Source organism: Equus asinus, chromosome 2 (genome assembly GCF_041296235.1).
Source record: "Equus asinus isolate D_3611 breed Donkey chromosome 2, EquAss-T2T_v2, whole genome shotgun sequence".
Classification (NCBI taxonomy): Eukaryota; Metazoa; Chordata; class Mammalia; order Perissodactyla; family Equidae; genus Equus; species Equus asinus.
Window position 1 is genome coordinate 48,549,779 of NC_091791.1, and position 22,323 is coordinate 48,572,101.

At 41.5% G+C, this 22,323-nt stretch overlaps 1 long non-coding RNA gene across 2 annotated transcripts in view; it reads left to right on the forward strand.

Moving 5' to 3' along the window:
- The window catches only part of LOC139040803 (uncharacterized), a 42,599-nt gene extending 20,547 nt beyond the window's left edge, over nt 1–22,052 (forward strand). The window contains exons 2-3 of one of the 2 annotated variants that reach the window (XR_011495134.1): nt 6,308–6,397; nt 9,233–22,052. This is a non-coding gene — a long non-coding RNA (uncharacterized lncRNA). The remainder of the gene's footprint in view (nt 1–6,307; nt 6,398–9,232) is intronic. The other variant, XR_011495135.1, reaches the window with a different exon arrangement.
- Nucleotides 22,053–22,323: the final 271 nt, after the last annotated feature.

Sequence of the window (22,323 nt, forward strand, 5' to 3'; positions counted from 1 at the left end):
CTGCCTCATCAACTTCAGCCCCCAAGTAACAAGTCATTTCTTATGGTCATTAAAAGCACATAAGTATATCATGCAAAATTAGATTGACTTATTAACTAAGATTAAATTATGACCATTCATTTTGTTGATTTTTATCAATAAATTAAGTATTGGGAGCTTCAGTCCTTCTCAATTGGATGCAGTTTTAATTGGAAAGGGACACATGGCCAAAGAGTAGCTGATCTAAATTGTTAATTCCTGATTTAACACAACTGTGAATTACAGTGCTTCATCACCCTCAGAAGGCTTTTAATAACAGGAAAGTCTTTATGTAGGAAAATTTACTCCTCACGTTGACTCATTTTTTCCTGGAGTGAGTTGAGAGTGGAGAAAGGAAAGCAGACATTCTATCGTTATGTCACTGCCTGCCAAGTTTTCCCGTATTGAGAAAATTAGTCCTGTGAGGGTTCTGAAAGCCAGGTCTAATAGCAAGATCCATGGACTCAAAATCAGCTAACTGGTGCCTCTGCCCAGGTCAGGCTGCTGGTCAAACTTCTCTTCCTACGTGACAAATCACAGTCTGATTCCACCAAGTCACCCACTGGTATCTACTAATAACAACAAGGGTTCATTTTCTGCTTTAAAACCTCCCATGCGGCATGGTCCACTGGGTGTTTGGAGTCAGTCTCCCCATCATGGAGGAATCAGACATCAACATGACAAGGAAAATGAGGGCATGGTGCAGAGCCCAGTCAGGCCACGCAGAACAGGCAGAGTACTCATGTGCCCTGGTAATTCCTCTTGATCTGTGAGACTTGATTTCCACATGCAGAAACAAATTCTTACCATTGGGAGGAAAAAGACCTTGAAGGCACTTGTTACCTGTTGGAGAGCAATGCTAAAGGAAAAAAAGGTTCCATGTCTAAGACATAGAGATGCTCAAAGATGTTCCGAGCTCAGAGACCCTGTTGCTGCTCAATCACTTCGGGATCTACAGAGGCACACAGCAAATATGAAATGGCTTAACACTGATTTCTTTACCGTGATAATGTACTATTCCATTAACCATCCCAAATGTTTTGGGGTAAGTCAAAATTATGTTACCACTCAATTATTGCAATCATTTTCTAAAATTTAGCATAAAAAAGCACTATTCACAATAGCCAAAAGATTGAAACAACTCAAATGCCCATCAATGGATGGCTGGATAAACAAAATGTAGGATACCCATATAGTGGAATACTACTCAGCCACAAAAAGGAATGAAGTGCCAATACATATTACAACATGAATGAACCTTAAAAGCATTATGCTAAGTGAAAAAAGCCAGCCACAAAAGGTCACATATTGTATGATTCTATTTATATGAAATATTCTAAATAGGTAAATCCAAAGAAATAGAAAGTATATCAGTGGTTTCCAGGGGCTAGGAGGAAGGGAGGATGGGAAGTGACTTCTTGACAGGTACAGTGTCTCTTTGGCAGGTGATGAAAATGTTTTGGAACTAGATAGAAGTGATTCTTGTACCACATTGTGAGTGAACTAAATGCCACAGAATTGTATGCTTTTAAATGGTTAATTTTATACTATATGAATTTTATTTAAATAAAAAATTAGCATACAGTAAAAATAACTCCACTAAATTTTGATTAAACTTACATAAGATTTGAAATCTTTTTTTAAAAGCAATGGAGAAAAATAATAATTTGATACATGATTTATTATGGATTCTAAATGACCCAACATTAAATAATCACATGAAAAGACATATTTAACTAAATAAAATGACACTCAGCCTCTCTTTACTATGGTATAATTATTTTTCTTACGTCAATTCAACAGGTACTATGCTTGCATTCTGAGCATATGATACGTAGCTACCACTTCTTTCAAACTATATGTTCCATCTCATGTAGGGGACATTTATAGCCAAAATGGTATACTAACAATCAGTCATCATTCTCTTCTACATACAGTTTTGTGGTTGGTGAACCATCCAGTGATGGATTTTTCTTTTCACTTACAGAAGCAATATAGAAACTTTCAGTGACAGTGGCACACCTCAGCCTTCAGCCTTTGAAGCCTTTAAACCCTTGCTCAAATCCAGAAATGTCAAAATAAAGTAGAAATGACTGATTCAATACAAAAAATAAATATTTAAATACCCAGCCAAGCTCAAAGGTAAGAAAGGAAAATCTCCAAATGACAGAAATAAAAATGGAACTCAAAACCAGAGCAGGAGTAGCCCTTGAAGCTGAATCAACTGCTATGCTCTTCAGGAGCTGGGGTTTTAGCACCTAGTTAAGGCCTAGTTTAAAAACTACAGGCCCAACTTGGTGGAGAGCTGAAACTGCTTCCTGCATAAACCGCCCCTCCCCTGACCAGGAACGGAAACATTCTGTCCATTGGTTCAAGGTCTTAACTTGGAAGTGAAGCTTCCTGAGCTTTTGATGAAAAGTCAATGTTGAGAATTCAAAACACCAATTTGCCCTATGTGTGGGTGTAGAGCCTAAATTCTTACCACCCTTTCACTACCGCAAAGTAGGAAAACCCAAGTGGAGAAACTAATGTGAAAACTACCTCCATAGTCCAGGGTACCCATTGGACTCCCACAAAATTCCCAATGAAAATGAGCTCATAGATGAAACTAAAAAGAGCAAGAGGAAATCCACTAGTACAAAAGATAGCCAACCACGCAATAAACAGGAGAATTCACGCTTAAAGTGGTGATAGATAACAATTTGAAAAAAAATTTTTAAATAAATGGGTTTTTTCATTATTCTGTTTTTTTTCTTTTGCTGGGAAAGATTCACCCTGAGCAACATCTGTTGCCAATCCTCCTCTTTTTCTTTTTCTCCCCAAAGCCCCAGTACATGGTTGTATTTTCTAGTTGTAAATCCTTCTAGTTCTTGTAAGTGAGCCACCACTTCGTGGCTACTGACAGACGAGTAGTGTAGTTCAGCCACCAGGAACCGAACCCAGGCTACCAAAGTGGAGAGAGCGCCAAACTTTAACCACTAGGGCATCAGGGCTAGCTCACATAAATGTGTTTTAAATGACCAAAGAAGTAAAGGAACATATCGAAAAGTTTTTTAACTCTTTTCAAGTGTGACATTATAAAAAAACAACAAGCAGATTTGGAAAAAAAAAAATTCTAAAAATGAAAAAGAATCATTGAATGTTTTTTAAAGTTAACCTAATGGTTAAATAGTGAGCTAGAGAAATTTTAAGAGAGAATTAATGATTTTGGAAGATAGAGCTGAAGTAATTACCCAGAATACAGCACACAGGAATGGAGCTGCCATACAGTGACAGAGTAAGGATGGTTTAAGTCTAAATATTGTTATAACATATAGGGTAATCTAACTTTAAAGAATATTGTGATATCAGAAGAAAAACTGGCTGCTTTATAAGAACCTGTTAATCCAAATAGCCGGAGGAGAATGTGCTGCTAAGTGCAAGCTGGTCCCTGAGGGCTCCACTTCAAGCATCACCAGCCTGCCTCATTGTTCGGGCTCCAGATAACCCTCCCCACTACTTCCCCCGTCTCCTCTTGGTTGTTCTATTAGTTCCTATCTTACTACTTCTTCTTAATGTTTTAGATTTCAAATTCATAGGCTTGAGTCACAACTTAGCAGCCATAACTTCATCTTCTCTTAAATTTGCTTAGAAGGTTAGACTTCCCCTAAATGTGTCCATAAATGCTGGGTTTCATTTCAGATGATGGAGCATGAGTTTTGGGCTGTTGCAGCAGTTCTCAGTTTCATTTAATATAAAGAGATTTAATGTCTTACTTATAATCTGAACCAGCGACTACAGTTTCTCTCTCACGTTTTGACTCTCTTCAATGGGACTCAAATTTTCTACCTAGGCTTACTTCTCTCTGAAAGAAATTCTATGTCTAAGACCCTTATTTAAGAAGAAGACCGTGCTTTTTTGCAAGACTGGCATAATATAAAATGTCTCAAAACTTGGAATCACATAGTCACACGAGAAAGGATGGGTCACATAATTTGAAGAGCAAATTGAAAGAAGCCAAGAGGCATCATCTGGCATCTGCCAGTCTGCTTGCCAGGAAGAGGCAGGGAGCCTACAAAGATGCTGTTATGTTATTAGGACTAAGAGGACTGAATTCTTCTGCTTTAGAGTCACTCAGAAAGTTAACATGGCACCAGGGTCACAAAGCCAACAACACCCATAAACCTTAGGACAGATGACTGGGATCTGAACAAGAGTGAACAGACACCCAGCAGGCATACTATCAGGCTGCTCTTCCTTGTGTAGGGGAGTAAGAAATCTTCCTCAACCCTTCTAGATTCTTCTGGTTGGTCTAAAATTAAATTGACATGAAACAGAATAACAGGAGAAAATCAAGCAAGTTTAATAATATGTATCCATAGGAGAAACCTAGGAAAATGAAGCAACTCACCAAAATGACTGAAGACAACAATTTAAATATTATCTTCAGCTACAGACAAAAGATGCTGTTGGGGGTAGTGATTTGGGACTTCAGGGGAGAGGACGGCAATGCACATGGGGACGATTGTGTTTGGTACACAAATGTTTCCTATGCCCTGCAGAGACAATGGGACATGGAGAGGACTATGATCAACTGGACCTGGCTAGGTTCCTCCCTGTCACATCTGGTGCAAACTGTACTATGGTTATCTATGGTGATAGCTCCTTCTTAGAACAGGCCTTCTATCTTAAATTCTTTTAGGCAGTTAGGGGGAGGGTCAAAGTTTCTTCCTGAGTATTTGGTTCTTAAAAATAATCAAGCCAAAGAGATGCATTTTGGGGTAGTAGTTTCTGCTGTCCTACACTTGGCAATGACAGACATAATTAATACACCTCCATGACTTCACGTGATCCCAATACATGAGTGAGGGAGGATAAGGAGTGGTAGGGAGGTTGGATGTATCTAGGTATTGTTCCTGATGGTTTTTTGTGGGAAAACTCAGTTCACAACCCAGTGCTCCAGTTACCTATGGTCAATCAAGCAATACAGTTGTGCTAAGTTATACTGACTTGCCAAGCTTCTAATCTGATAAAGCAGAAAAACACATCTAGCAAGTAAAAGCAACTTCAGATAGGATACCACTGCAAAAATCAAAGGAAAGAAAATTCATGGTCAATAGGAAAGGAGAATTATGAAAAGTGAAAACATCCCTTATAGTTTTATTGTATTTTTGAGTTTTCAAAATGATCTCCCTCTACTTTCTCATTCGATCCTCCCACTAATCTTGTGAGCTAGACACAGGAGTATTATCTCATTTTACAGATAAGCAAACCCAGGGTCAGAAATTTTCAATGACAAAGCAAAACTTGGTGTATTTAGCTGAAGGGGAGCAGAATTTGCCACCCCAAAATATGCTTCTTTGGCATACTGATTATTTGGGGCTGATTATTTTTAAGAAACAGCAGACAGAGGAAAAGCCCTGAAAACCAAGAAGTTAACCTTGTGTAACAGACATTTACATTTATAAGGGAAATCTCCATGTGTAAGGGTGTCTCCCTCTCTGTACCAGGAAGAGAAGGATGATTGAATCTCTGGAAACTCTTATCGATGGAGAAGGTGGACACTTAGGTCTTCATAACAACCCTGTCCTTGTTTACTATGCTTTGGCTGAAAACCTCCCATAACTGGCCACCCCCATCCCAGCATCTTCTTTTTTCTTTAGCTAAAAATGGTATTTAAGGGGATGGCTTGGGCCATTTTGAGGAGTTACTCCGTTTTCCTGGGTATATCCCATGCATATAAGAGGTACCTATGTCATTAAACTTCTGTTTGTTTTTCTCCTGTTAGTCTGTCTTTTATTACAGAGGAGCCTCAGCCAAAAAACCTAGAAGGGGAGAGGAAAAATTGTTTTTCCTCTCCTTCATAGCCATTGGCTAGGAAGAAAAGTTCAGCTTTAAGAACAGTAAGGTTTTGTCTACACCAGATACTCTGCCCATTTTATTAGAAATAAGCAGGGGGAGGGGAGGCAACATATCTGAAATGTATTATTCCCTACTTCAGTTGGGTCTTTGCACAAGTTTCACCTCAAGCAACACCGTGGTTTAAAATAGCAGGCTGGAGCCTATCACCCTCTGTCCCTTTCCGCTGCCTTTTTTTCCTTCTGGCATCAATCACCTTCTGACATACTGGTATTAACTTGTCTTTTGTTTTCCTCAGTAGAATGTAAGCTCCATGAGAGTCAGCAATTTTTCTACTTTGTTCACTGTTGTATCTCTAGCATGTAGAACAATGCTTTAGGATATGGATAAATATGTGTTAAATGGATAAATGAATGACTTGAAGGGTTACCATGTGCCAACTGTTTTTTAGGCAGTTTATGAGTCATCCCATCCAGAGGAACCAGATTGCTAAACTACAAAGATAAGACCTGCCAAACCTTAAGACGTAAGCTCCGAGTTGGTAAGACGATTCTATTCATATTTAAACAGAAAGGATTTGTGTGTCTGTTTCAGGGGTTGTGTGGTAGGGGAGAGCTCAGTGTATTATGATTTATATGTGGGGGAGATTAGTCTGCAAATGAGGTTAGACTATTCTCTTCTCTCACTGATTCTTCAGAGGAAGGTAATGCAAAAAAAAAAAAAAAAGTCTTATTTTTATTGACTTTCTGGGGAGGGAGAAATATTCCTTTACCCTTCTAGGTTCTTTGGGCTGGTCTAAGAAATAAATTGACATGAGACAGATTAGCAGGAGAAAATCCAACAAATTGAATAATACTATACATGGGAGAAACCTAGGAAAACTGAGTAACTTTCCAAAATGGCCAAAGCCACCACCTTAAATACCATCTTTATCTAAAGACAAAGAAAGATGTTGGGGGCAGTGGTTTGGGATTGCAAAGAGGAAGAAGTCAATTCACACGGAGGTGGAAAAGCAAATGTTTGGTAAACAATTGTTTGCCTTGCCATGCAGAGACAATGGGACATGGAGAGGACTTTGATCAAATGGGCCTTGCTAGGTTCCTCCCTGTCTACCACACCTACTTCATATTATACTGTAGTTATCTATGGTGATAGCTCCTTCCTGGAACAGGCCTCCTATCTTAAATTCTCTTAGGCAGTTTGTGGGGAGGTCGAAGTTTCTTCCTGAGTCTTTTGTTCTTAAAAATAATCAAGCCAAAGAGACACATTTTGGGATAGCAGATTTTGTTCCCCTACAACTGTAAGATCATCTTGGGCTACTAAAATTAGAGGCATTAACTACTAAGAATTAATGGCTGAACTTTCGTACCATAGACTAGAAATTTAAAAGGCACTATGGTATTAATAGAACAAGCATAGATTTGAACTTAAAATACCTATGTGGTCTTGAAATCTATTTACTAATAAATGCACAACCTGAGCAACTCTCTGTAAAATAACAATAAAAAGGTGTGGTAAGGCTAAATGAGGTCTTTCCTGTGAAAGGACTTGAGAAACCAAAAAGGATTACTTACACCAGTGAAATTTGTGTTTATTCATTTGGAATCAGAATAGTTACATTTTATCAAAACTTGGATTTATGGTAGCAATCAGGGTGGATTTAATTCAAGGGAGGAAAACAATAAATTAGAAGAATTTAGACTTCAACATTTTTTAATCTGACGTCTTTTTCTTCCATTAAAAAGAGCCAAACCCCTTCACATTGTTATCAAAAACAAGATCACTTTCAGGATGATTCAGAGCCTCTCTCTCCTGATGCCTGAGTTCAACCGTGGCCTCTCAGAGGTCCTTCCATCTGGGATTCTCTTACCTCAAAGCAGGTTACAGAACAACCCAGAAAGTGTCTGTTCCTCAGAGAGGGCTCTGAAGGAAGCCCTCCTTCCTAAGGGGCTTCTGAAACACTCAGTTTCGAGAAAGCCCCTTTGAAAGATTTCCAGGTGGACCTTAAATCATCATGGTCTCCATTTAATGGTGGAAAAGAGGCTCAGGATCATGGTTTCTACACAGTTAGCAACTCTCATCAAACATTGTTTTAGAAAGAACCCCTGTCTTGTGGGGCCAAGAGGAAATAACAAGAAATGTCCCCTGACTTTTGAGAGAGAGTAGGGGTTATGCGTATGCAGTCAACAGCTGCAGCCTCAGAATCAGCAGCGAGTCAGGCGGAACAATGAGTCAAGAGACTGACTTCATTTATTTTACGTGCTTTGACCTTCTGGACAGAAGACAAACTAGTGAAAAACAAATAGTTCATCAGACATTACTCTCTTATGTAACAAATTGTATATATAAACATTTGCCTTTATTGTTTTAGATTTTAAGCTCTGAAGAGAAGAATGGTTGGTTGGTTAGTTGGTTTTTTGGTTCCAGAATACAATCTTTAGTTTCGGGGGTTTTTTTTCATGCACATATAGGTGTGTGTGTATATATATATTATTTACATATAGTAGCTTTTAGAAAACAAAGATTATTTTGTACTTTCTTTTACAAATTATGTATGGGAGATGTCTTCAGAGTGTAACTAAAGTAAATAATTCTGTCAATCAAAATCCATAACCATCAGCATAACAGCTGCCATTTGCCTTGCCAGGCCCTCTGCATTGCAGGCCTCACCCCATTTAATCCCTACATAATCCCTAGGAGGTTGGTGCTACTCTTATACCCACTGTGCTGACCAGGACAGCCGTAACAGCCTCTGAGCTCGACTAAAGCTCAGACAGGTTTCTTTCTGACTCTAGGCTCCTGACTTCTCTTTTCTCAAAGCAATTATTTTAGAAAACTTGTGATGTAAATCCTTTCTCTACCCTTTGAGAAGAAAATCTTCTCTGGAGGATCTGGTAGCCATCCCTTTGAAGGGAGCACTCCTGTCTCCCCATCTCTATAGGAGGGTAGGAACCTAGCTTCTGTAAGTGCCAATTAGCAAACACAGATGGCCGATCACCTTTACCAACCTCACCTTTGTGTCCTCCAGAACTTTGCCACTAACTCACCCCAGCACTTAAAAACTCTCCCCATTTTCAGCTGTTAAGTTCTCCCCTATTGCAATAGCCTCAAAGTCTTCTTTGCCTGTTTAACTCTGTTGGTTCATTTTTTCTTTGACAGTTCACTTGAAGAAACTGAGCTGTATAAAGCTTCTTTAACTTAGCCAACATCACCCCCTTAACCGTGCAGATAGAACTCAATCCTTATTACAATAAAGGTTTAAAAGGGATGCCAAGAGGGAACTTTCTGAGCCCTCTATCCTCCACAAAAGAAACTCTTGAAAACCAAGGAGATGCTGCAAGGGACAACTCATACTCTGTTTCTATCCTGATTGCAGGTACTGGCGAGTACCTGTGATTTCAACTCCCCCACTAAGCTCTGTCTGCCAGCAGTGCCATATGCAGACCCAGGAAGGACACGGGGCCGGACGTACTCTCCTGGCCCCCTTGCTGGTTCTTCTCAGATCCTTCAAGGTGGCAGCCTCCTCGTCTGACTCTGCTCCCCAGAGCACCAGCCCCAGGAGAAGCCCAGAGGGATCCTTCAGGAGCCAGCTACCCCTCAGAGCTAGTAAGAGGGAGAGATGAAGCTCTTCCCTCAGAGCTGGACCTGCTCTCCACTCTTATTCCAGAGTCGTGAAGAAACCTCTCTTCCTCTCTCTCTCTCCCCCTCTCACACACACATGCACGCACACACACAGAGTTTAACTCCCTCGAGGTCAAGAGGAAGAGCTGGCTCCTTCCACCCTTAGTGTCCACCCACACACCTGCAACCTTCTGACTACCTCCCTCCAGTATCTGAATTCTTAGTTCATGAGCTCTTGTCTTCAGCCTCAAAAGAAAGAATAAGACACTTTGTAACAATGATGAATTTAGATACAACTTTTCAGAACTTGGACTCTTTTCCCAAATGCCAACCCTCTCCCGGGACACCCCTAGCTTGTCACACAAGCCCTCCTAGGGGTCTGAGCCCCCAGCTGCTCCTCCCACCCCACCCACCGCTGACTCCCCCACCTCCTGGGTGATTCTACATTCTCAAACAGCAGAAATTTCAGTGTATCTGTTAGAGAATCCAGAATCTTTCCAGTTTATTTTTTTCAAGCTATAGTTTGCCCCCTAAAAAAAATATATTTAAAAACTTTTTTAACAAAATTCAGCCTTCACAGTCAGTTTTAGTCCAGGGTCCTCACAGAAAGCTTTCAGCCTGACATGACTGCAAAATCTATGCCCCACAAAAATGACAAGCCAGGCAGAACCTTGCGTGGTCCCAGAGTGCCATCTAGGGTCTACAAGTTGAAATGACAGTTCCGGAGATTTCTGACCTTTTTTCCTGCAAAAAGCCACACAGGGTGTCAGGGCACACTTGTTCGTTCTCTTCACAGAGTGGTCGAATCTGGTCACAACATTCAGGTACACGGCGAACTTAGGGGGATGGCAAGCCCTTAGGAGGTTTAGGATATAAGAATGAAATGATTTGATTGCATATTAAAAGGATCTCTCTGGCGGCTGTGTGGAAAACAACCCTAACAGTATAAAATGGAAGATGGGAGAGCAGTTGAGAAGATACTGGAACAATTCAAGCAAGAGCCGATTATAGGTTATCGTAGGGTAGAGGTGGAAAGATTCTGGATATATTTTGAAGATGAGCTGACAGGATTTGCTGAAGAGCTTGATGTAAGGTGAGAGATAGAAAGAAGTCAAGGACAACTCCAAAGTTTTTAACCTCAACAATTAAAAGAATTGTATTGTAGGGGCCAGCTCAGTGGTGTAGTGGTTAAGTTTACATCCTCCATTTCAGTGGTCCAGGGTCCACAGGTTCAGGTCCCGGGTGCGGAGCTACACACTGCTCATAAAAGCCACACTGTGGCAGCATCCCACATACAAAACAGAGGAAGATTGGCACAGATGTTAGCTCAGCAACAATCTGCCTCAAGCAAAAAGAGATGTTAGCTCAGGGCCAACCTTCCTTACCAAAATAAAGAAAGAAAGAATTGTATCATCATTTATTAAATTGGGACAGGCTGAGTTCATCTCAGTCTAAAGTAATTCTGTAACTGTATAAATAAAATCCTATTCCCATGGGCTTAGATGAGCCATTAACTCAAGGCACGACTCAATAAAATAAGGGCTGATGGTTGTGGGGAAGACGGGTGAGACTGTGCAGATGGATCCATGACAACCCCTCAGTACCATCAAATATGCTCAAGAGCTTAGGAGATTCTTCTACAGCAACGATAGCACATTGCCCAGAAAAAGACTTACATGAGTCCTTTTACAAACGCGTGCCCAGCAAAATCATCCCAGACCACAGCCTGATAGGTTAGCCCCACTTCCCTAGACTGCAAGGGATTAAAAGAAAACTCAACAAACATGCAAATCCCAATTACCTAACTTTCCACAGCCTCTGAATGAACTACAGCCAGCACCCGTGAAGCTGGTTGGTGGCCGATTGTGGATAATGGGTCCGATTGTGATAATGGGGATAAGGGGATTATGATCTCCAGGCAGCAGAGGCAGCTCCAGCAACGACAGGCCAGATAAAAAGATGCCCTCCTTCTAAAGTTATCACTCTGTCTAAAGCTTAGCAGCTCCTAGTGACATAGATGCTCCCAGAAGTGGGTCAACCTGAAATAGCTCACTCCCCCGACACGTTCCAGGAGGGACTATGGCACACACTGTATTTGCCAAAGGGATAAATTCAGACGTTCGTATGTTGTGATATTTATTAAGGACCTATCATGTGCCTGACACTGTGCTAGATTCTCACGTTGAATGGCAGCACAGTCCCTCTTTCAAAGAATCTTGTGGAAGAGGAAGCCAAGATGAGACAAATACGAATCTTTAAACTTGTGTGATAAGATTTTATTTGTGAGATTAAATGAAATAACATGTGCTTCATATTCTGCTTAGCACATTCATTAAATATTAGCTCCATGCAAAATCTCAATTCAACATATTTTACCAAAATTAAAAAGAGGAGGAAAAGGGGAGCCATCCTCCCTCCATCTCCGTTTCTCTCAGTGGTGATTCATTCTCCCAGCAACTCAGAGTTGTTTTGTTTTGTTTCGTTTTGTGGTTTTTTGAGAAAGATTAGCCCTGAGCTAACTGCTGCCAATCCTTCTTTTTTTTTTTTTTTTTTTTTTTGCTGAGGAAGACTGGCTCTGAGCTAACATCCATGCCCATCTTCCTCTATTTTATATGTGGGACGCCTACCACAGCATGGCTTGCCAAGCGGTGCCATGTCTGCGTGTGGGATCTGAACCTGCAAACCCCTGGCCACCGAAGCTGAATGTGCGAACTTAACCGCTGCACCACCAGGCTAGCCCCAACTCAGAGTTTTGAATTCTCCTTCCTCTCTTACATCCCATCAGCTGCCTGGTGCTCTGATCTCTCTCCACAATGTCTCTTGCATCTCTTCTGACCTGTCTTTGCTTACTCCCTAATACTCTCTAAATCAAAAAAATCCTCCCCCTGGCATTCCAGGACATAGTACAATGGCAGCGTTCTCAGTCTCATCAACCACAACCCCCCTAACCATCCTCTGCGTCAGTCAGACTGGGTTCTCACTGGTCCCAAAGCCACCTCCTGCTTTATTCTAACTTTGCCCTGGCCAGGAATCCTTTCGCTGATGTGTTAAACGGTAGAGTTTCCACCCATTTTTAAAGACCTATGTTCTCCCTGAAAACTTTTCTTATTTCCCAAATCAGATGTGGTATTTTTCTCCTTTGAATCTGCCTGGGATTTCTTTGATAGGCCTATTTTATTATTTCATGTCTTATAGTTATTTAATTCTTTTTCATCTCCTCCCCACCAGATTGTACATTTCTCAGGTGTCCTTTCTGTGTCATTTATGAGAGGAGGTAGAGTAGTTATTAACAGCATGGGCTTCAGATTCAAATTGTCTGGGTTTAAATCTGGCCCTGCCACTTGCCAGCTGAGTGAAACATGGCAAATCACTTAACTTCCTTGTACCTCCTTTCTTCGTCTGTAGATTTTCTGTATTTGAAAGAGTTAATGGGTATAAATCTGAGGTCAGCACCTGAAACATCAAAAACGGACGATTAAAATGGACTTTCTCTTTCTCAGTCTTGGTTGATACATAAAGACAATGGATGCCATATTCCAAAGTAAAACCACCACACAGGACTTACAAAAAGGAGGAGGAAGAAAACCAGTCTTGCAACACTTAGCTGACCATCCACCTCCAGCTATAAAAATGTTTGGAGAAATTAAAAAGACAATGAAGACAGTTTTTGGAATGGAAAGTTGGCATGTCAAGGGAAAGAAATGGTGCCTGCCCTTTGCCCTCAAATCCACCGTGGAGGGCTTCAGGGAGACCACAGTTGGAGGCCACAGTGGACCAGCGTAAGTCGCCCATCTGAGAAATCCAAAGCCCAGCATTCAGACTTGCCAGGAGCTGATGACAGAAGAGTCAAAGGAAAGGAGGCTGCATGGTCTGTAATCTCAGAGTTTGTGAGGGCACAGAAGGGTGTTTCCTTGAATGAGCAGTGGGCCAGGAGAGAGAGAGAGAAAGGGAGCATCACAGAGCCAACCAGCATTGGATTGTGTCCCATCCCATCTGAGAAGGCGACCAGGTGAGGTAAATAAATCTCAGCAGAGAGAAGCTGAAGGTACCACTGGACGTCCAGGGGCTCAGGAAGGCCTAGCAACAAGCTAAAAAGAACACATCACTCACACCACAGGAACTGTGGGCAAGAGGCCCCAGGAACTGGAGGTGGGATTAGGGGGCACGGGGAGGATAGGGAAAAAGTATACAAAGAACCTAAGAAAGAGAGAGTCAGCTTAAACACCTGCCTTGCCCAGAGAGTACCACTCCCACTCACGACAGTTCTGGCCAGGGAAGAACTTTCTTGTTCCCCTTTCTCTTCCAGACACGCCAACCCTGAGGGTTCAGAAACTACGGTTAGCACAATGGCTGAAGGAGAAAGAGAAGCTTTAAGCGAGGAATGAGAGGAAGCCAGCACACCCTTCTCTAACTGAATGTTTCCCCTCTCTGTCAGGCCTAAGCTGGGGAGGGAGAGACGCCTCAATGTTAAATCAAGTTCAACATTTTTACCAGGACATAAGACTGAACATTTTAATGACTTATCTTACGTAAACATAACCGATGACTTAGAGGGATGGAGAGAAGCAAAAGTCAAGGTGGTTTATAATTGCATCCCATGAGTCACGCTTGTTCCAGGCTGCGGTTCGATAAGTCCTCAGAGAGTGTTCGTCATTTGTATCACTTTCGTTCCTCCTTGTGTTTTAGAGTGTCTTGCACGTAGGAGGTGCTCGTTGATTTACTTATCCATTCAGTTATGGAGCCACTGCTATATGCCAGCACTATGGCAAGGAAGCAGGGATTGAGAAGTGACAGTGACACAGCCCCTATCACAGAAGGCTAATGAATCACTAACGGGTAACTAGAAAAATGAAAACAGAGAGCATGAAGTGCTCTGTAGAGATGTACAAAGTGCCACTGGAATAGAAAAGGGAGCGACTAATGCCTGGGAAATTGGGGAGGTGACACAGTGAAAGAAACGGTTGACTTGTTCAGGATATGTTAACTTTGAACGATCTGCCTTTGCTACCTTCAAAATACTCGAATTTAGAGGGGGCAGGAAATTTGGATGGTCCCCCCAGTGAAGGTCAAGGAAATGGTGGTGGAGAAAAGCTGAGTTTCTCTCTTCCAATGTGCCAGGAGGCAAGCTGTTGCCCTCAGAAGCAGAGTAAGATACAGGTCAAGGCGAGCCTCACCTCCAGGAGACTGCCCGTGGGGTGGCAGCTCAGAGCACCTGGGCTGTTGGTGCCTCCTGTCAGGCACCCAGACATACTCCCCCACTTAATTGACTGAAATTCTATATAAACCCTTTTATTGCTTAGTCCTAAGGGCCTGGCACCCATTAAAATGCAAATAACTCCGAAGAAAGAATAGATTATTATATTTACATTTTAGCAAGAAGGAATTATTGGACTGTTTCCTGAGGACAAGTTTTGATACAGAAAAGGAGGAAAATGAGTGATATCTCAGGGTACCAAAGGGAAGAAAAAGAGCAAGTTTCTCAGGTTCTCCAGAAAACAGCCTCCTCACCTCTGAGATCTGCATGCAGAAGGTTATAAGAGATTGCTTTGGGGAATGAGCTGTGAGGAATGAGAGAAGCGAGATTGGACAGAGGTAGCAACAGAGGTTGCAACAGAGGCCTGAGCAGCTCCTACTGGAAGCTTAGACCTGGGACTGCCCTTCAGAGTTGTCCCAGTTGAGGCAAAGGGGCCAGGCTAACCAGTCACTGGATGAGGCTCCCTCTAGGAAGGGGGTATGAGCTTGGCAAGGCAGCTTTCTTCAGCCAAGGGCAACTCCTGGAGAAGGACTCAGCTGTGACCCATCAGCAAGTAGGGGGCATGAGTGCCTCTATTGTGAAGGGGGGTCTGGGGGTATTACCACAGTGTTCACTGCAGACATCACTGAGGCTAGCAGAACACAGAAAACAGAGATCACATCCACAGCTGAACAAAAATTTCTCCTACTCTATCATTTAGCCCCACTCTAATACAGTCACGTGCCACATCACGATGCTTCAGTCAACAATGGACCACATACACGGTGGTGGTCCCATAAGATTAGTACCATATAGCCTAGGTATGTAGTAGGCTATACCATCTAGTTTGTGTAAGTACACTCTCTGATGTGCCCACATGACAAAATTACCTAATGATGCATTTCTCAGAATGTGTCCCTGTCATTAAGCAACGCCTGACTGTAATTCATTTCTCTACTCACTTGAAGTCCTCCCGGTATTAGCTGTCTGTCAATAGTTTCTCTTAGCTCCTGAATATTCAAGCCTCTTCAGTGTAGGGGAGGAAGAAAAATTTTCCTCTACCCTTGTAGGTTCTTCTGGCTGGTCTGAGAATTAAATCGACATGAGACAGAACAACAGGAGAAAATCGAACAACGTTTAATAACATGTACACATGGGAGAAACCCAGGAAAACTGAGTAACTCAAAATGTTCAAAGCCACCTTTTTAAATACCATCTTCAGCTAAAGACAAAAGAAAATGTTAGGGGTAGTGGTTGAGGACTCAAAGGGGAGGAAGGCAACTCACATGAAGATGAAAAAGAAAGTGTTTGGTAAACAAATGTTGGCCATGCCCTGCAGAGACAATGGGACATGGAGAGGACTTTGATCAAATGGCCTTCCTAGGCTCCTCGCTGTCTACCACACCTACTTCATATTATACTGTAGTTATCTGTGGTGATAGCTCCTTTCTGGAACAGGCCTTCTATCTTAAATTCTCTTAGGTGGTTAGAGGGAAGATCAAAGTTTCCTTTTGAGTCTTTTGTTCTTAAAAATAATCAAGCCAAAGAGACACATTTTGGGATAGCATATTCTGCTACCGTACATAAGAAATGTTATTCACATTTGTTAGAAGTCACTACTGCTTCAGTTTCTCCCAGTGAGGTCAAGAGATCAAAGAGAAAATGACTCAGAGATTAAAGCAAGCAAGGTTTCTTGGTCCCTCTGCTCAGAAGTACCCTTCTGAGGACTGACCCAGGACATGCCAGGGAACAGCCAGTGCTCAACGATGTCTTCATGTCCATCACCAGCATGCCCTTGAGTTATTATTTCTAATCCTATAGGTCTCTGGATGTCATTAAGGAGCTTTGTGGGCCAGAAATTCCCATTGTACATTTTACAGTTCTCTACTGGCAGGAAATTTGTAGTCCATAGGCCAAGTCCATTGGACTTGGAAGAAGCTGATATTCAAAGCCTCTTTCATGGGCAAACAATGCCTGCATCCACTTAGTCACCAAACAAACATTTCCTCAGTGTCTGCCATGTGCCAGGAAATGTGGTTGGCACTGGGGGATAAAGAGATAAGCAAGACAGCAGATTTCTAGGGCTTCAAACACTCTCATAGAAAAGGCATGGGTAGGACTCAATGCCATCAAGCGTGGCTCTACTAACTTATTAGAAAGAAAACCATTCACCAGGCCAAGGCGATCCGTTCTTCCAACAACGCACTGAACTCTGCCAAATTATGCTAGCATCCCTCGCCAAAGTCTCAACAGGAAACGCTATCGCCAAGGAGTGATGTGATTTCTCTGAAATAGGGCAATATTTAAACTGCTCTGTACTGGCAGGGAATTCTTTGTGAATCCTACAATTGGCTTTCTGATGGCGAGTTTCCATTCTCCAAACTATCAAGTAAATTATACGTCCGTGCCAGGCCCTTTCTTCCAAGGCAAGGTCAAGCTGTTGGATTCTGCTCCAGTTTAAGCAAAGCACTGAGATTTGGCAGCATCTGACCAGGAATATGGCTGTGTCTCAAACTCTGGCTGCCCAGAGGAAGGAATTAGGATGTACAGCTGCCTGTTCACCTTCCCAAATTTTCAATCAATAATTAATCTGTAGCTTCAAACAATACAACTAATGTACATCACAGAAAATGTAATTTTGCACTCTTCAAATCACCAAAATTGGAAATTGAAATTGTCAAAATCCCTCATTCTCTACGAAGGAGAATTTTTTTAAGTTCTTTTTTATTTCCAGATGTGTCATTAAAGGAATTACTGAGTAGCTTCTATAAGCTACGTCTATCAATTACTCAATTCTACAGGTATTTATTGAGGGCCATGCTGTGTGAAGCAATGTGCTGGGCTCACAGTGGGAAATAGGACCAGATGGTGCAGATGAAGCCAGACAACGGAAGGCACAGGAAGCCAGGATAAATGATTTGTACTTGATTCTCCAGGAGGTAAAGAGCTCATGAGGCTTTCTGAGCAAGAAAGAGGCTTGATGAACATAGAATTTTGGAAAATGCAAATGACAGAGGTGGGTACAGGGTGAACTAAAGTGGAATCTGGGCAAGGGTCCAGAATGTCACCTTTTTCCAGTGGACGAAGAAATAATGTGGGCTCAGTGAGTAGAGGAGTCGAAAGAAAGATTTCTTGGACTCTCAAGGTCTGGTAGTCGTGCTCCTTTATTCAGAGAATAGCATGGAGTAGCATGGGAACAGGACCCATGGGCAGTGAAGGGCTGCAATGTGTTGAGGGCAGGGCTAAATTTATAAGGCATAGGTATGTGAGTTATTTCTTTACAAGGCAAAGGAAAGATCATGTAAAACAAAAGGTCATTAAAATGGTATCAGTGCAGGTGGGGTCTGGTTATCAAGTGGTCCCATAGCTTTGGATAAGAATCAGGTCAGATGAGGGCAGGATGGCCTATGCTTCCTGGAGGATGACATAGATCGGTATGTAGGGCAGGACGCCTTGGGCTTCTCTCCCTGGGGCAGCCCTGATCCTCATCAAAAGATAGTGGCATGTAAAGAGTGGCAGAAAGGAAAGGTAAAATAAAAGAAAGAATTCAAAGAAAGAAATCTAACGTATTTGGATTCTGACTTTTTCCTAAAACTTTCTTACTTGCTTGATCACTTATTAGCTGAGTTATCTTGAGGAAGTTAATTAGCTTCTCTAGGCCTCAGTTTCTCCATCTGTAAAATGAGAATGCTAATAGACCTACTGCATAAGGCTACTGTGGTATTAAAGGAGATAACACATTGAGAGAGAGAGAGAGAGAACGCCTGCCACGCAGCAAGTGCTCAATAAAGTACGACTAGGGGCCGGCCCCACAGCCAAGTGGTTAAGTTCATGCACTCCACTTCTGTGGCCAAGGGTTTCTCCAGTTCAGGTCCTGGGCTCAGACCTAGCACTGCTCATCAGGTCATGCTGAGGCAGCATCCCACATAGCACAACGAGAAGGAACTACAACTAGAAGACACCACTATGTCCTGGGGGCCTTTGGAGAGAAGAAGAAGAAAAATAAATAAACAAATAAAAAGAAGATTGGCAACAGATGATAGCTCAAGTGCCAATCTTTAAAAATAAATGAATAAAGTACAGCTAATATTATTTTTAGTCAAAATACAAATGAGATAAACCTAATTTTTCCCTTTTGGATAATATTCGGGCTTTTGTATTCACCACATTTTTTAAAGTTCCAGATGCATACAAACAAATATATTTCTATACAGAGAACATCTCTGGAAGGTGCGCAAGAAAGGGTATCAGTGATTATCTGGTTGGGGGGGATGGAAACAGGAGCTGAGAGAGGACTTGGGAACAGGGATGGGAAGAAGAGAGTTTTTACTCTACATCCTTTGGTATTGCTGGAATATTTTTTACCCTGTGCATGTATTACCTAGTCAAGAAAATAATTATTTAAAAAGGATGTGGCCACACAAGAAAAGAATTAAGATATGTTAGCTAGATGCCTACATAGAGTGAGAATAATAACCATGAAAATAACAATTAACATGTCCTGAGCACTTATCATGGGCTTGGTACAGTTTTAGGCTCTTTCGTGTGAACTCACTTGATCAATCCCCACAGTCCACAGGCAGTTAATACGATTAGTGACCTCAAGTACAGATGAAGTATTGTTAGTATCCCCAAGTCACAGATAAGGCACAACAAGTTTTAATAACTTGCGAAAAGTTACCCAGCTAATTAGTAACAGACCCATGACTGAAACGCAGGCAGTCTGGCTCCAGAAATATACAGACTTACATATACATCAACTAAAAAGACTTTTTTTTAATTATCTGTATGGAATAAGGAGACATTATGACCAAATGCAATGTGGGATTTTGGATTAGATCCTGGAATGGAAAAAGAACAATCATGGAAAACTGAGGAAATCCAGATAAAGCCTCTATCTAGTTACAAGTATTGCGCCAGCTTAATTCCTTAGTTTTGACGAATTTAGCACAGTTGTGTAAGATGTTCCCATGATGGGAAGCTGGGTGAAGGGCAGTTCTCTGTACTATCTTTCATAGCTGCAAGTATGAGCACAACTTCAGAAAGATGTCTCTGTGAGGGGAATGCTCACTGGTCTGTCCCCATGCTTGATCAGCCCAACGCCACAGCCCAATGACTGGCCACATCTGAACAACCCAGTGATATCGCTGGTATTTTAGAGGAATCTACAGACTGAAACCATTTTTCAAAAGAAAGAATAAAAATCTAATTCATCTTCCTTAAAAAAAAAGTAATAACTATCTCTGGTGCCAGAATATGCTGGAACGATTGATCCTCCTTGTATCCAAAGTAAATGTCAGAATCCAAGAGAGGGTAAATAGTAAGCGTTTTCCTCATTCTTCCAAGATGTTGCAATTCCTTTTTAGATGTGTCTGCTCTGCACCTGCCAAGTGGATTATTGAATATATGAGAGTGAAGCTAAGCCAGAGCTACTGATCAGTGAAATTGGGTGCAACTGAGTGGAAGAGCTGCACTGCTGAGAACTCTGGCAAAAGGCAACATCCCTCCGAGTGTGCGGCTCTGCTGCGAACACATTACATTACTCGGATGCCTGGATGCAGAAGGCTCAGGGGAAAGGTTATTTTAGGAGCCTCATGGAACTTCTGTATGATGCTGGGTCTATTGCTCTCCAGTGAAATAAGCCTAGAGCTTGGAAGAAGTGTGGCCTAACTATGGAACTCGACTTTGTTTGTCAAGACGTTCTATTAAACCCCACTTTCTAGAAAATAAAACCTTGAAGTATTTTTTATTCGCCTTTTGAGAACTATCTAATTTCACAGTATTTATATTTATATTATTTAAAACAACATCAAGCAGACTCCAGAGGCAAAGCAAAGGTCACAAATGTGTGCATAGCCTCGAATGTATGAGATTTATCCTCAGCTTCACATAGCCTGAGGTGCACTCTAGAGATCATAAGCCCCTAGGAAAAAATTCTGATCCACAACTTCTCATTTTGCTTTCAAATAAAGACTGCCTAAGGCATAGGTTGCAGCTCAGAGTCTCAGGATATCTGGGAGAGCTTCTACAGCAAAGCACACGTTTTTATTTTTATCTGAAACCACACACCACTGGTTTGTAACCTACTAGGTCAGTTGTGAGATCTTAAATCAGTTTCCCTAGCTGCAGACCCTGAGAGGAGAAGAACTCATGTGTGAACGATTCATTTAGGAAGTGTTTCCAACGGTAACGAATAAAGAAATAGGAGAAGCAGGAGAGGAATGCAGAAGAAGGCAAGCAAGGACAAGATTTCAGGCAAAGACCCCAGAGGGTACTTCAGCCTGATGCTGTGGGGAACTCAGAAGTGTAAGCTACGCCCCAGAATTTGTCCTGATGCCAGGCAAAGTTGCTGGACTTTGGTACTGACTAAGCACCAACAAGTAGTTGGCTAAAGGCTAAAGGGTTGGCTAAAGGGTGCACGGAAATTCCCAGGTGGTTCTGCATGTTCAGGCAAAGCAGCTCCGAGGACAGGCCTGCAAAGAGAATCACAGGAGCAGGGATTAGAAGCAAAAACACAGAAGCCCAGGAAGGGATGTACAAAGGATAAGAGGATGTGAGAGGTTCTGAGCAGAGCTAGCAGAGCACCGCCAGGTCTGCTGCCATTACAAAACTTGGTACAGTCATGAGCTGCATATGACATTGTGGTCATCAATGGACGCCATATCCAACAGTAGTCCCATAAGATTAGGACCATATAGCCTAGGTGTGTAGTAGGCTATACCATCTATGCTTGTGTGAGTACACTCTATGATGTTCGCACAATGACAAAATTGCCTAATGATGCACTTCTCAGAATGTGTCCCCATCGTTAATCAATGCATGACTATTCCTATGCCGCGTGTTACAAAAGTTTACTGAAAAACGTAATTTCAGAATAGCAAGGCTCTTGCTAGGCCCCTGTGTGTGACTTGAATTCCCAAAGTTTCATACCAGAACGTAATAACTGTTGTGCTGTTTTTCATTGTTTTCACTTGTTTCTACTTTCATTTTAAATTATAAATTACTGTTAACAATACTGTATTGTATACTTGAAATTTACTAAGACAGTAAATCTTAAATGTTCTCACCACCAAAAAAAAAAATATGGTAACTATGTGAAGTAATAAATTAATGTTAATGTTAATTAACCTTATTGTGGTAATCATTTCACAATATATACGTATTTCAAATCATTACATTGTACACCTTAAACTTATACAATGTTATTTGTCAATATTCAATAAAGCTGGAAAAAAATTTTATATAAATAAAATAGAAATTATTAATTTTGTATCATCATTATTGATTTAGTTTGTAGTGGGTTGTTTGGTTAACCCTATGGTACATGGTAAAGTGTATTTACATCAACAGTATGTAGGGCCTATAATTTTCCAATATCTAGACTTTTATGAATTATGCATATATCAGAAAGAAGTATATGAATTATCATATGCCTATTGCTAAAGCACATGTATGTATGTATAATCTCCCAAAATATATTTGTTCAGTGGCACGTCAATATCACCTTTTTCAAAAACTGGGAATGGAGTGGGGAGGGAGGGAGGAAGGGTTGGGGGAGAGGGGAGCCCAGGATCTGTTGCTCCTTGAAGGTTTGACATACACTCCTGAAGGAG